Below are 14,112 nucleotides of genomic sequence, written 5' to 3'. Positions count from 1 at the left end.
AGAGAGAGAGAGAGAGAGAGAAAGAAAGAAAGAAAGAAAGAAAGAAAGAAAGAAAGAAAGAAAGAAAGAAAGAAAGAAAGAAAGAAAGAAAGAGTAAAAAAGAAATGAAGAAAGAAAGAAAGAAAGAAAGAAAGAGAGAGAGAGAGAGAGAGAGAGAGAGAGAGAGAGAGAGAGAGAGAGAGAGAGAGCCAGCTGCATGCAAACATACATACATATATACATACATACATACATACATAGAGACAAACTGACAGACATACGTTTTTATTCTCTTCTGATATGTATCTATATGCTACTTAATTCCCGTTATTGCTGAGAAAGAGAGAGAGAGAGAGAGAGAGAGAGAGAGAGAGCACAGTGGCGTCCTGCTGTAGGTCACACCATCTTTAAGGCCTCAGCTCTCTCTCTCTCTCTCTCTCTCTCTCTCTCTCTCATTTGACATCTTCACGTTTTCTCTCGTCTTCCTCTCTCTCTCTCTCTCTCTCTCTCTCTCTCTCTCTCTCTCTCTCTCTCTCTCTCTCTCTCTCTCTATCCACATCCTTTCTTACACATCCATCCTTTAGTGTTGCAATATCCACTTCCCTCGCTCCTGTTATTCATGCACCCACTACTGTACTATCCACTAACCAGGCCTTGTCAAATATCCACACACTCTTTCATTGTCCAGCTAAAGATTTGATTACTTTATTTCATTACCGTTGTTAGTTTTTCTATTTCCTTTTCTTGCTTTTATATTTTTCTCTTTATTTTTCTTCCTTTATTTTGATTAACTATTTTTTTTTCATCTCCTTGCCACCATTTTTTTTTTTTATTATTTCATTGATTAGTTGTGTAGAATTCAGATATTTTTTCTATTATTTTCTTTTTCTTCTCTTTTTTATATGTTGTTGTTTGTTTTCTTTCTTCTATCCTTCAGTATTACGCCTTGACTTCATTTCTTCTCCTGTTATTTTACTATTTTCGTTTCTCTTTTACCTTCTCACATTCCTCTCTTCCTTTCTCTTTACCTTCATTTTCCCGTTACTGTCAGTAGAAGCATTTACTTGACTTCCCATCCAGCACTGGTTTCGTATTTCATTCCCTTCAGTACCATGACAAGTTTTCATATTAATTCTGCTTACCATTCGGCGATTTTATGTAGCTTCAGAAACTCATGTGGGGGAGATTAAAATAGGGAGGACTTTGGTCATTAATCTTCTGACCTCTAAAGAACCTTCCTAATATACGTAAAATCGTCATATCATATCCAAAACTCATGGTAAAAATGCTAAAAGATAAGCTATCAGGTTATCACTAGAATATAATCGACACCACCAATTTTCTCGCATTCCTGTCACTCCAAGCCGGCCTCTACGTTAACCTCCGTCTCATTGACCAGGCGCGGGATTGTTACGGCCAGATGGAGAGCGGCTGAGTGTGCATCTCCCAAAACAGACTGAAAGATAAGCAGTTTCTAAAGCACGTATTCTGAAACGTTTTGCTCTCTCACCAGAATTTTTTTTTCAAAGGTCACGTAGATAATTAGCAAGTTTCTCGTGAACGTTTGAGTGTTTCTATATTTATTTTGACTTATATTTGTATTTATGAAGCGGAATGTTCGTTAAAATTTTACTAGAGGAATATATCAATAGCTTACACTACAGGTTATTTCAGTGTGCGTGTGTGTGTGTGTGTGTGTGTGTGTGTGTGTGTGTGTGTGTGTGTGTGTGTGTGTGTGTGTGTGTGTGTGTGTGTGTGTGTGTGTGTGTGTTCTCTCCCACATCAATTTTCCAACCAAATGTCAAAACTTCCTAAAGAAATCCTATATTTTTCCTCCTATTTTTACATTCTGAAAATAAAGATATGAAATAAAACTCTGAATCAAAACACACGCACATACAGTATATATATTTTTCTCCATAATTATCTTTCCTACATTAAAAAAAAAAAAAGTTACACCAGTAGAGCTTTTTTCTAATCATCGCTATCTTTTACTCCCACACGAGCACCACTGCCACTGATTCCTGAGTTACACCAGTAGACCTTTTATTTATTTTTTTTTTTATCATCGCTATCTTTTAGGGCCATATTCTGAGACACTTCCACGATGCACCCTCACTATTTTCAAAGGGCTCTAGTTGAAGTGACGCGGGTTTCTAAGGGCGTTTATGTAATTCTAGTGACATGTTAACACGTTTTCTACATTATCAACCGGAAAAAAAATACTCTTTAGAACTCGGCTAATCGTTTCTATGGTCTCTTAATATCTATACTGGCTGGCTCTACCTCTGCATATTGTCTCTTACCACTGCTTTACACATTGTCTCACTTGTGTCTCCTTTAATTACTGGCAGTCTTTTGTTAGTTTGTGTCTGTGGACTTGTGAGTTTCAACTTGCATCTCTTACTTCATTTAAAACTACTAGTCGTGGTGAGCGAGGGAACCGTTTCTGAATATGGTTCTTACTCCCCACGAACACCGCTACCGCTACCACTGATTCCTGTCTCTATATTTGAAACGAAAGGAAAACATGTCATAACACCGGCGAAAACATTGATAGTCCCAGTAACGTAATAGAGAAAAAAAAAAGATAAGATTTGATATACTGAAAAAAAAGGAAGAGGAAAACGGAAGGAGATAAGACAAGTTTATAAAATGGAGAGGAAGAAATTAGGAAAAGCAAATTACTCTGGCCATTAATCTTTTGACTTCCATAGACCCTTCCTAATGCAGATGAAATCGTTTAACCATACCCCAAGATCAAGGTAAAACATGCATGGGTCTCAGTATTGAAGGGGTTAGAGTAATGGTGTTATCTTGTGATGCTGTTTTTGCTGTGCTGTGAGTAGTTTTCCGTTTAAGAGTGGCCAAGAGACACTGATAATCCCAGTAACGTTACATAAAAAAAAGATAAGGTTTGATATATTGAAAAAAAAAAGGAAGAGGAAAACGGAAGGAGATAAGACAAGTTTATATAATGGAGAGGAAGAAATTAGGAAAAAAAAAATGAGAACACGAGGAGGGAAGCAAGATTGTACACGTGTATAAAGTTGAACACCGCGACCCTTGAATGATTAATTAAATGTGTGAGTAAATTAATACACGTAACAAGATTAAGTAAATAATGATGACACAAAATTATTAATGCACATGACGAAGACGACGATGATAATAATAATGATAATAATAATGATAATAATAGCAATAATAATAACAATAATAGTAGTAGTAGTAATAATAATAATAATAATAATAATAATAATAATAATAATAATAATAATAATAATAATAACAAGAAACTGCAGCTGTGACGGGAAGTGAATATAATACTCTCTCTCTCTCTCTCTCTCTCTCTCTCTCTCTCTCTCTCTCTCTCTCTCTCTCTCTCTCTCTCTCTCACATGAAACATAATAGCATATTCCTTTGATTAAATAACTCTCTCAGCTTACTCTAGCAGACTCACTGACTGACTGACTGACTTACTGAATGACTGACTAACTGACTGGCTGACTGACTAACTGACTGATCGACTGACTGACTGACTGACTGACTGACTGATCGACTGACTGACTGATCGACTGATTGACTGATTGGCTGACTGATCGACTGACTGACTGACAGATTGATCGACCGACTGACTGATCGACTGACTGACTGACTGACTGAATGACTGACTGACTGATCGACTGACTGAAAGAATAGTTGCTTTACTGTGTGAAAAACTAACTGTTTGACTGATTAAATGACTGACTGACTGACTGGTTGACTTACTGCATGGTTAACTGACTGACTGATTGACTGACTACGTGACTAGCTGACTGGTCTTCTGACTCATTGACTGACTGACTGACTGACTGACTGACTAACTGACTCACTGACTGACTGACTGAGAGAAGCAAGACATCATCTGTACAGCAGGTTTCGCAAGCAAGGGCAAGACTCTCTCTCTCTCTCTCTCTCTCTCTCTCTCTCTCTCTCTCTCTCTCTCTCTCTCTCTCTCTGTGTCGTCAGGTCACATTCTTCTGTGAAAGGACCTTCAGTTTGTGAGAGAGAGAGAGAGAGAGAGAGAGAGAGAGAGAGAGAGAGAGAGAGAGAGAGAGAGAGAGAGGAGGAGGAGAGCTTGAAGGAAGGAAAGTGGTGCACGGGACGTCAAGGGAAGTGAATAGTGGAAGGGCGGCATGGAGGCGCCTCAGAGAGAGAGAGAGAGAGAGAGAGAGAGAGAGAGAGAGAGAGAGAGAGAGAGAGAGAGAGAGAGAGAGAGAGAGAGAGAGAGAGAGAGAGAGAGAGAGAGAGAGAGAGAGTACCATGACACGTTTTCAAATTCATTCTGGTTACTATTTGCAGATTCTACACAGCTTCAGAAAACATATGTTGGGATTAGAACAGTAAAGACTCCAGCCATTCATCTTTTGACCTCCACAGACCCTTCCTAATGCAAAGAAAACCGCCTAATCATACCCCAAAATCACGGTAAAAATGCGTCTCGGTACTGGGGGGTGTTCAGAATGTGGTTCCGGCAACAGTACATATTATCAAACATGCTGATAGCTTATCTCGACTATATTACGACAGACTGCTAAATAATGTCAGTGTTTTCGTAGCTCTTGTGGTGATTAACAAGTGTTCCGCACCATAAATTAAGGAAAAAAACATCTCTGGAAGTCTGACTGAATATACATGTGGCATTTAACCCCTTCAGTATCATGACGCGTTTTTAATATCTATTCTGCTTATAATTTGGCGATTTTTTTTTTTTTTACAGCTTCAGAAACTTATGTAAGGATTAAAAATAGTGAAGACTCTAGCCATCAACCTCTATAGACACTTCTTAATGTAAAATAAAATCGTCTAATCACGCCAACAATTCGTGATAAAAATATAGTCCAGTACTGAAGGAGTTAAGAAGAGAGAGCTGAGCATTTCAAAACACCTCCCTAAAAACTTATATATAACTGTCTGTCTTGTCCCGGTGTTCAGAGACGTTTTGCTGCTTCATCACGACTGTTTCCAATGGCCACAGATGATTACCGGCTATTCAAGAGTGTTCCTCCTGTTGATGATATAAAAATCGTGTTAAATCGTGTACCCGAACATTATTAAAACATCCGTAAAAACTCTGGTAACTTCAATTCAATCTTCTTTTAAGAGGGAGGTATCGAGGCATTTCCTACCTAATTTTGGCTGACGTTTTTCTTTGTAGCAAGCCAGCACTCAAGTGGGCCATTTTTTTAATCTTTTCATTTTTTTGCCCGTGGCTGGTTCTCTTCCTTTCATAAAAAAAAAAAAAATAGAGCCTTTTTGAGAGAAGGATGGTTGCGAAGTAGTGTTTTATAATGTGATCTTTGGAGAAACACTCGGTCATGATCTGAAAAGAAACAATACCACGCCCGACATGAACGGTGACACAGAGAGCGCCGCCACCACCACCATCAGAAATTCAGAAACGTTTTACTCTCTCATCACGACTGTTTTCAATGGACACAGATGATTTTCCGGTTTTTCAAGAGTGTTTCTCCTGTCAATAATATGAAAATCGTGTTAAATAGTGTACCTAAAGAGTAAAGCATCCGTAAAAACTCAGGTAACTTCAATTAGAGTCCTTTTGTGAGTGGGATGGTTGCGAAGTAGTGTTTTGTAACGTGATCTTTGGAGAAACACTCAGCCATGATCTAAAAAAGTAACAATGCCACGCCCGATCATGAAGGGTTGACATGTGCACAGAAGGCGCCACCACCACCATCACCACCACCACCATCACCGTCATCACCTTCAACACCCCCTCCAGGCCCTCCTCTTCTTTAGTGTTTTTGTTTATTAATGATCAGATTAGTAGGTCGAGGGTTAAAGAGTCGGGTTCGTGACTTGTATGCCTGTGAATCAATGCCACATTCTCCTAAACTCCGCCTGTCACTTTTTTTTTTTTTTCTTCCTTTTCTTCTATTATTTTTGACGATCGTGTCTGATTTTGATGATTGGCTTCTCAGTGGGCCTCTCTCTCTCTCTCTCTCTCTCTCTCTCTCTCTCTCTCTCTCTCTCTCTCTCTCTGTGTGTGTGTGTGTGTGTGTGTGTGTGTGTGTGTGTGTGTGTGTGTGTGTGTGTGTGTGTGTCACTACGTAAAAAAGTAAACTTAATTCAAACGAGAAAAAAAAAGTTAGCAATTCATTAGCGTTGACTTTATAGAGATGATAACCTGACCAACCATTCATTCAAAAAAAGACCAAAAACTCACAGTAAGTTAGCAAATGTGGTAAATGCTTCTCTTGACATTAACTGAAGGACTCAAAATACAAAAAATAAATAAACTGACGTAACTGCAAAAGTGAAGATGAAGAAACTGTGATGTTAATATAAGCGTGAAGATACAAATTACTCATTACTTTAAGCGTGAAAGGTCAATAAAATGCTACTTGTTGACATAAATCTAAGGTCTCAAAACACACACAAAAAAAAAATAAAATAAATAAATTGACGTAACTGCAAAGGTGAACATGAAGAAACTGTGATGTTAATGTAAGCGTGAAGATACAAATTACTCATTACTTTAAGCGTGAAAGGTCAATAAAATGCAACTCGATTCCATTACAGCCAGAGTGAGGGACGGGAAGTGAGAATCATCAGGATGTGAGAAGACGGTGATAAACTATGAGCGTGCTTTTATCTTATTTTTTCATTTTCTTATTATTTTTTATACCATGTGAGCTTTTCACGAGAATTTATTGGCTAAAGGGGATACTTTTTCGGGGACCTCCTATCTGAAAACCCACCCGCTAGGAAACCGTTGGTCCGAATGAGGAAGCTAGTTAGTGTGAATTGTTCCTTATCCTTTCGAGCACTGATAGCATGCCATTCTGGATAAGCCAAGGGAGTATTATCAACCAACAAACTATCAAACTATAAGGAATGAAAAGCTTTATTGAAGAAATTGTTTATGTTTGCAGAGAATTCATACTTTCTTCTTTGTTATCGTGGATTGTTCCTTATCCTTTCAAGCACTGATAGCATAGCACGCCATTCTGGATAAGCCAAGGGAGTGTTATCAACCAGCAAAACATCAAACTACAAGGAATTAAAAGCTTTATTGAAGAAATGGTTTATACGTGTTTATAGAGAATTCATACTCTTTTTAAAGTTAGTGTGAAATGTTCCTTATCGTGCCAAAGAAGCAGGTCTTGATAAAAATAAATGTAAGGCAGTAATCACGATGGACAGCGAGGCGAGAGTGGGACGTGCAAGTATTCTGGATCAGCAGGCGGTAAACAATAGCCGTATGCCACTGGTTCACTGTACACCCTCACTGCATTGCCCCTTTAAAGGAATCTTGGAGTAGAGAGAGGGAGAAAGAGGAGGCAAAGAAAAAAAAAGTGGGGTTGATACTGCATACACGAAGAACCGAGTCAATTGCATTTTTTTTTTTTTTTATGTAAGAGTGACACTGGCCAAGGGGAACAAAAAGTGACAAAAAAAAAGGCCCATTCAGGTGCCATTCTCAAAAGAAATGCCAAAAGGATAATCTAATAACTACAGTCGCGGTCACAGGAGTAAGTAATTCATCCACTTTTCCTTCCAATATTAAACGTTTTCTCTCAGTGTCAACGTTCCTGGTGTGCTGACAGTCTCCTTATGAAAGCCCACACTTGATGGACTGTCAGGTCAGCAGAAGAAAGGACCTAACATTTATTTTCCTGATGATTACATACAAATTCTGAGACAACATACAACATACAGCAAACCGGAAACAAGCAACCCCAAACATTTCTGTAGCCTGAAGAAAAAACTGATCTAGTATTACTTCTTTTTTCTTAACCAAACCTAACCTAACCCAAATTAACCTTATCACTAATCTCTTTCTTTTCCCTAACCTAACCAAACCTAACCTAACCAAACGTACACTAACTTAACCTAACCAGTAATCTCATAGTCTCCTTCTTTTCCTTAACCTAACCTAGCCTAACCAAACCACACCAAACCAAACCAAAACTAACCTAACCTAACCTAACCTCATATTCTCTCTCTTTTCCCTAACCTAACCTAACCTAACCAAACCAAAAACTAAATTAATCTAACCTAACCTAACCTAACCCAACCTAACCACTAACTTCATAACCCCACTCTTATTCCCCTAACCTAATCTAACCCAACCTAATCTAACCCAACCCAACCCAACCTAACCTAACGTCACCTAACTAACCCACAACACCCACTCCCTACCTCCCACCCACTCCCAAACTGACAGGTCCACTAATGAAATCCACACACTGCTTTGACCCATTTGCAGTGAGCGCGACTTGCCCCCCCTCCCATCCTACAACACAAGATCACTCCGCCATGTTCCCGCCCGCCAAAAGACTGCAGCAGCGGCGCCTCACACACACACACACACACACACACACACACACACACACACACTCTCTCTCTCTCTCTCTCTCTCTCTCCTGGTGGCGCCACAGAACTCGTCAGGATATAATGAAGATCGTCACTGAGTCTGCCACCACTGCCTCTCTCTCTCTCTCTCTCTCTCTCTCTCTCTCTCTCTCTCTCTCTCTCTCTCTCTCTCCGTAACTTTCAATTTTTCAAGAGTGCGTCCCAAAACGATCTATCTTAAAGCTGGATATCGTGGAGGCTGCGGAGGGCAAGGGCGAAGTGTGTGTGTGTGTGTGTGTGTGTGTGTGTGTGTGTGTGTGTGTGTGTGTGTGTGTGTGTGTGTGAGGGCACGATGGGGTAAGGGAGGGAAGAATGTGACTGTTGCAGGAATAAATAAAAATAAAAGAGAGAAAAAAAGAAAAGAAAGAATTTCGGTCGAAGATGTGATTATTCGCCCGACTGAAAGCTGAGAGAGAGAGAGAGAGAGAGAGAGAGAGAGAGAGAGAGAGAGAGAGAGAGAGAGAGAGAGGCACTGACTGGCATCATCAAGGCACTGTTCAACTCATAGTGCCGGCGCCATGCTGACTGACTGTCCCGAGAGAGAGAGAGAGAGAGAGAGAGAGAGAGAGAGAGAGAGAGAGAGAGAGAGAGAGAGAGAGAGAGAGAGAGAGAGAGAGAGCCAACATTAGCGCGGAGGAAGAAACATATGCCACAGATATTTCCCTTTGCTTCCACCTCCTCCACCCCTCACCACTCCACCCCACTCCAAACATCACCCCGCCAAGAGAAATATACAGCTTGCATCACCCAACCCGGCCTCCTGACGCAGCCATAGTCGTGTTTCACCGGGAGGCGCAGGTGGTGATGGTGGTGATGCTGGTGGTGGAGTGCTTCCGTACGTCGCATGGCTTACTTACTTAATACAGGTGATCAAGACACGCACATGTGACGGAAGGTGTTAATTAACTTTGTATTCTGAAGCGACAACTGTTCGTTCATCAGTACACACACACACACACACACACACACACACACACACACACACACACACACAGATTTACAAGCGATACATGCATACACACGCGCGTACACACACACACACACACACACACACACGTCTTGGTTTTGTAAGATAATGCAGTGTCAGACGTAAATTGAGGCACTTCACCGGCTTATCAGCGTCAGTGTGAGTGCCGCTGCCCCGTTCACTTCCCTCGCCCTGTGTTAAGTAGGTGTGGAGGTAAAGCACCAGCAGCATCTACACCACCACCACCACCACCTTCGTGAAATTCATCGCCGCTACTCCCGCTAACACCATTTCCCTCCATCATGAAGAATTCCTCCCCGGCATTTGTGTTACTCAATAATGACTTCCGCTCCTTCTATCAAGTGATCTCTTTTTAACGCCTGGCTGCAGACACTCTTACTCACTCTCTCGCACACTTACCCTCGGCAGCCAACCTTGAGGCGGGGGCTGGGAGGCTGTGTTGACGGCGGCGGGAGGCTGTAGCGGCAGCAGCGGTAGTGGCGGTGGTGGTGGTGGAGCGAAGCAGCAGCTACGTCGCGGCAGGTCAGGTCAGGCTAGCGATCATAAGCTTGAAGGTGGTCACTTGGGTACCTTGTATGTCACGCGGCCCCACCCTTACGCGACACTCATACACACGTCTCCCTCTCCCTATACTCAGCCTGCAGAGGGATGTCGCAGGGGTCAGGCTGCCATGCCCGCTGGCTCACCTCACTGCGTGGCTCACCGCACTGACAGATCCCAGCTAACGAGAAGCCAGACACACCGCCGCACCTCCACTACCGATGCGATCAACGTGAAGCTGGATGCCACACTGAATCAGCCTCACAGCCGCTACTGCTAGGCACTTCCTGCTCTTGCGACATCTGATAACTGCCCTAACTCAATTGCCAGCGCTCCCTCGCCCTCTGCGCCTCACCCTCAGATAAAGATCAGTGCTGCATCAACCTTACACAGCCAATCCTACACATTACACTCACGTATGACGAAGAGCAACGTTCCAGTGACGGTGTACAGTGCTACCGAACCACAAGTGTCGGGATTTGGCCAATAAGCAGCCACGCCTCGTCTCCGGACCAATGGGGAGAGCTGGATTCCATGACGTCACAAGGCACCGACACGTCACTACTTGCGTCATCGCCCAGGAAAGAGTGAATGCTACCTTGAAAACATCCAGTGTGTTGATGCTGCGTTCAAAGGATCGGAAACACCAATTTTCCCACACACACTCACGGGGCAGCAAGGCAAAAAAGGGGCTGCTTGTGTATCTAAGGAGGATGTTGCTGACGTGAGAGCCTTGCTGTGAGTGGAGAGGGAGAAAGTGTTAACGAAAGGGACTGGAGAAGTACAGCCCAGTTAAACAAGGTGAAAGGGCGCACACACACACACACACACACACACACACACACACACACACACACACACACACACACACACACACACACAAATAAACAATAGCAGATTGAGATTACGTCGCCATTAACACATATACAACAATGAAGATAGTGCAGCGCACGTACGTGAGTCTGATGAAATACAGATGAAACCACACACAACACTCAACCATAGCACACTTATAGCCTTGAAATGAATGACGGTGCGCGGTGGCCATACAACGAACCCATCCCTTCCCTATATACTCACATCGCCCCTACACCGAACAATACCCACTACAAAAACTAACCCTAAGCATGCCCTCCTTCCCTAACGCCCCTTTCCTTGTCTTCCCTTCATCATCACTCGTACCCACAATAACAATTCACAAAAAACAAACCTTATACACACCCCTTCTCTTACTCCCCTTTCTTGTAGCACCACTCAAAATAATTACCTACTAAACCTACCATATATATCACCTTTCACTCCCTTCTCTCCCCATCACCATCATAACTATAGACACCCAATGACATCCTCACCACCCATGAACACTAAACACCCCACAAAGCAAAGGAAGATATAAAAAGAAGAAAAAACTACCATATATATTGCCTTTCACTCCCTTCTCCCTCTCCATCACCCATACTAAACCATATACACCCATAAACATCCTCAACACCTACCCACCCACCCAGCAACGAGGTAAAGGAGGAAGAGGAAGAAAAAGAACACGGTGAGGAGGAAGGGAAAACACAATAGAGAGGGAGTGACGTCAAGGAAGCGGATGAAGAAGTTGTGTTAGCCCGCCCAAGACAGTCATCCCGCCCTGAGAGACGCGTGAGACAGGCTGACCTTACTATGTGGGGGAATCTGGCATGTCCTCCCCGCTGCTGGGACACCCGAACACTGATGATGTTGCTATTGTTGCTGTCGCTCCTGTCTCCCTTCTCTCTCTCTCCGCCGCTCGCCACTCGCCGCACCTGTAGACGGTTTATAGGATTGTTATTAGATTTGACGTGGAACTTAATCTATACAAGCTACTATCTACACGTTATTTGTTGCTTATTATTACGTGTTACTAGGGCAAGATAGGCCTAAAAAGAGGAAATAATGGGCCTACTGTTGAGCCTATAGTCCCAAAATAGAGTAAGAGAATAATTAATGTTACTTTCTCTTTTTTTTTCTTTTCTTTTTTTCTCCTGTGTTGGTCTAGGCTCGTATTCTCAAACACTTCTGTGCTTCACCTACACTTGATCAAAAGGCTTTATCTAAATTGACACGAGATTTTTAAGGTGTTTTTTACTGTTCTAGAGGCAGATTGACAAGATTTCTACATCATTAACTGGAGAAACACTCTTGAAAACCTCCGCTAATCATCTCTGTGGCCTTGAAGAATAGCCGTGGTGAAAGAGTAAAGCGTTTCTGGACACTGACCTTAGAAACGACGCTGTTGAGGGGAGACTGAAGTATGTGGGTATGTGAGAAGAGACGAATGCGTAACAAGGACGCTGGAAATGGGTAATGGATAAGGAAATGAAGTTTGGGAATTGTGGATACAGTGAAAGAGGGTATGTTTGTAATGACTTCCAGCGTGTTCAGCGTGTTGAAGAAGGGGCCGCCGTGATACAGTAGAACCATGCGTGCTTTGGCGTCCGAGGGGTCTCCAAGCGCACGGGTTCGAATCCTGTCCACGGTCCGAGTGTAGGTTGGGCTTCCTCATTCGGGGCAATGGTTTCCTGGCGGGTGGGCTTTGAAATAGGAGGTACCCAAAAAAAGTACCCACTTTAGCTCATAAATTCCCGTGATAAGCCCACATGGTATAAATAAAAAAAAAATAAAAAAAAAAAAGGTTAACCTGCTGCGGTGACCTGTATACCCGGGAACAGGCAATGGGAACAGCCAATATAACACTGCTCACTGTTTTCAATTGAGGAACACCACGTAACCTCGTTGTCTGCGGCGCCAATTTCCTCCAATCAAGCAATCAATACACCAATACGTGCCTGATGTTTACTGTAATTACAATCTTAGATGACTTCCCGTGGGTGAATACTGAGGCCAGTATTCTTAAAAGCTCTGCTCTCTCTCTCTCTCTCTCTCTCTCTCTCTCTCTCTCTCTCTCTCTCTCTCTCTCTCTCTCTTCATCACTACTTGAAGATCTTCGTGTTATTAACCTCTTCAGTACCATGACGCATTTCCATATTCATTCTGCTCACTATTTGGTGATTTTATACAGCTTATATGGGAATTAAAATAGTGAAGACTCTGGTCATTAATCTTCTGACCTCCGTAGACCCTTCCTAATATTCATAAAGTGGTCTAATCATACACAAATCCCAGTACTGAAGGGATTAAGGGTATTTTTCATGGTTCTGGTGATGGATAAACAAGATTTCTAGATTATAACGAGAAGGAAGGAGGGGAGAGAAGGAAGGAAGGAAGAAGGAAGGAAGGCGACACAGAGGCAGACGGAGAAGAGAAGGTGAAGAAGTAAAGACGAGTAACGTGAATCAACAATAAATAGACTCAGGTGAAGAATGACGGAGATAATAGTGCTTACGTGTGAGCAATGAGAGATAAGGTGGAGAGGCAAGAGTGTGCAATGACGGGACACACACACACACACACACACACACACACACACACACACACACACACACACACACACAGAGAAAGAGAGAGAGAGAGAGAGAGAGAGAGAGAGAGAGAGAGAGAGAGAGAGAGAGAGAGAGAGAGAGAGAGAGAGAGAGAGAGAGAGAGAGAGAATAAGAAACAACGATAAGGAAGAGAGGAACATGTACAACGAAGAGAAAAAACTAATGCAAAACTCCCAAAAAATAGAGACAGAGATAGAGAGAGAAAGAGAGAAATACAAACAACTCTTGATGATCGAAAGATAACCGGAACGATAAGAAGGATAAAAAAAAAGATAGGCAAATAGACACAGACGAGGCATACAGGAACCCGAGGAGAGATAAAAGTGAAGCAAAGCACATACATAGATAAACAGTACGAATGATAAGGCATAACAATACAGCAGGTGCAACTAAGATATGGAGATGGTGCGGAGAAGACAGAGAGTGGACAAAGGGAAACGGAACTGTAACTTAACACAGGAGGAACCAATGAAGAAGGCAATGCTGATACCAGTTATGTACAGAGTGAAGGAGTGTGGGTAGATCGACTATAAGATGGAGAGACAAAGGGATGGTGCGGGGAAGACGGAAAGTGGACAAAGGGAAACGGATCTGTAACTTACACACAACGGGAGTATCTTAGCGTGGAATTTAACAGAAACCTCATCTTGGAACAGTAGTATAGTGTCATAGTAACGCTCATAGTAACCTCGTAGAATCACAGACTTACCTCAT

General features: G+C 42.3%; 1 protein-coding gene across 9 annotated transcripts in view; it reads right to left on the bottom strand.

Moving 5' to 3' along the window:
• Positions 1 to 14,112, bottom strand: part of LOC123513812 (protein retinal degeneration B-like) — a 134,114-nt gene that overhangs the window by 99,520 nt on the left and 20,482 nt on the right. For 5 of the 9 annotated variants that reach the window (XM_045271173.1, XM_045271169.1, XM_045271176.1 and 2 more), the window contains exons 2-3: positions 11,594 to 11,721; positions 9,788 to 10,664 (exon numbers count right to left, since the gene is read on the bottom strand). The gene's annotated coding sequence lies outside the window, so the exon portion shown is untranslated. The remainder of the gene's footprint in view (positions 1 to 9,787; positions 10,665 to 11,593; positions 11,722 to 14,112) is intronic. The other 4 variants (XM_045271170.1, XM_045271175.1, XM_045271178.1 and 1 more) reach the window with 2 other exon arrangements.

This window comes from Portunus trituberculatus, chromosome 37 (genome assembly GCF_017591435.1).
Source record: "Portunus trituberculatus isolate SZX2019 chromosome 37, ASM1759143v1, whole genome shotgun sequence".
NCBI lineage: Eukaryota > Metazoa > Arthropoda > Malacostraca > Decapoda > Portunidae > Portunus > Portunus trituberculatus.
The sequence above is the reverse complement of the archived record's forward strand: the minus strand, read 5'-3'. Positions and strand labels throughout refer to the sequence as shown.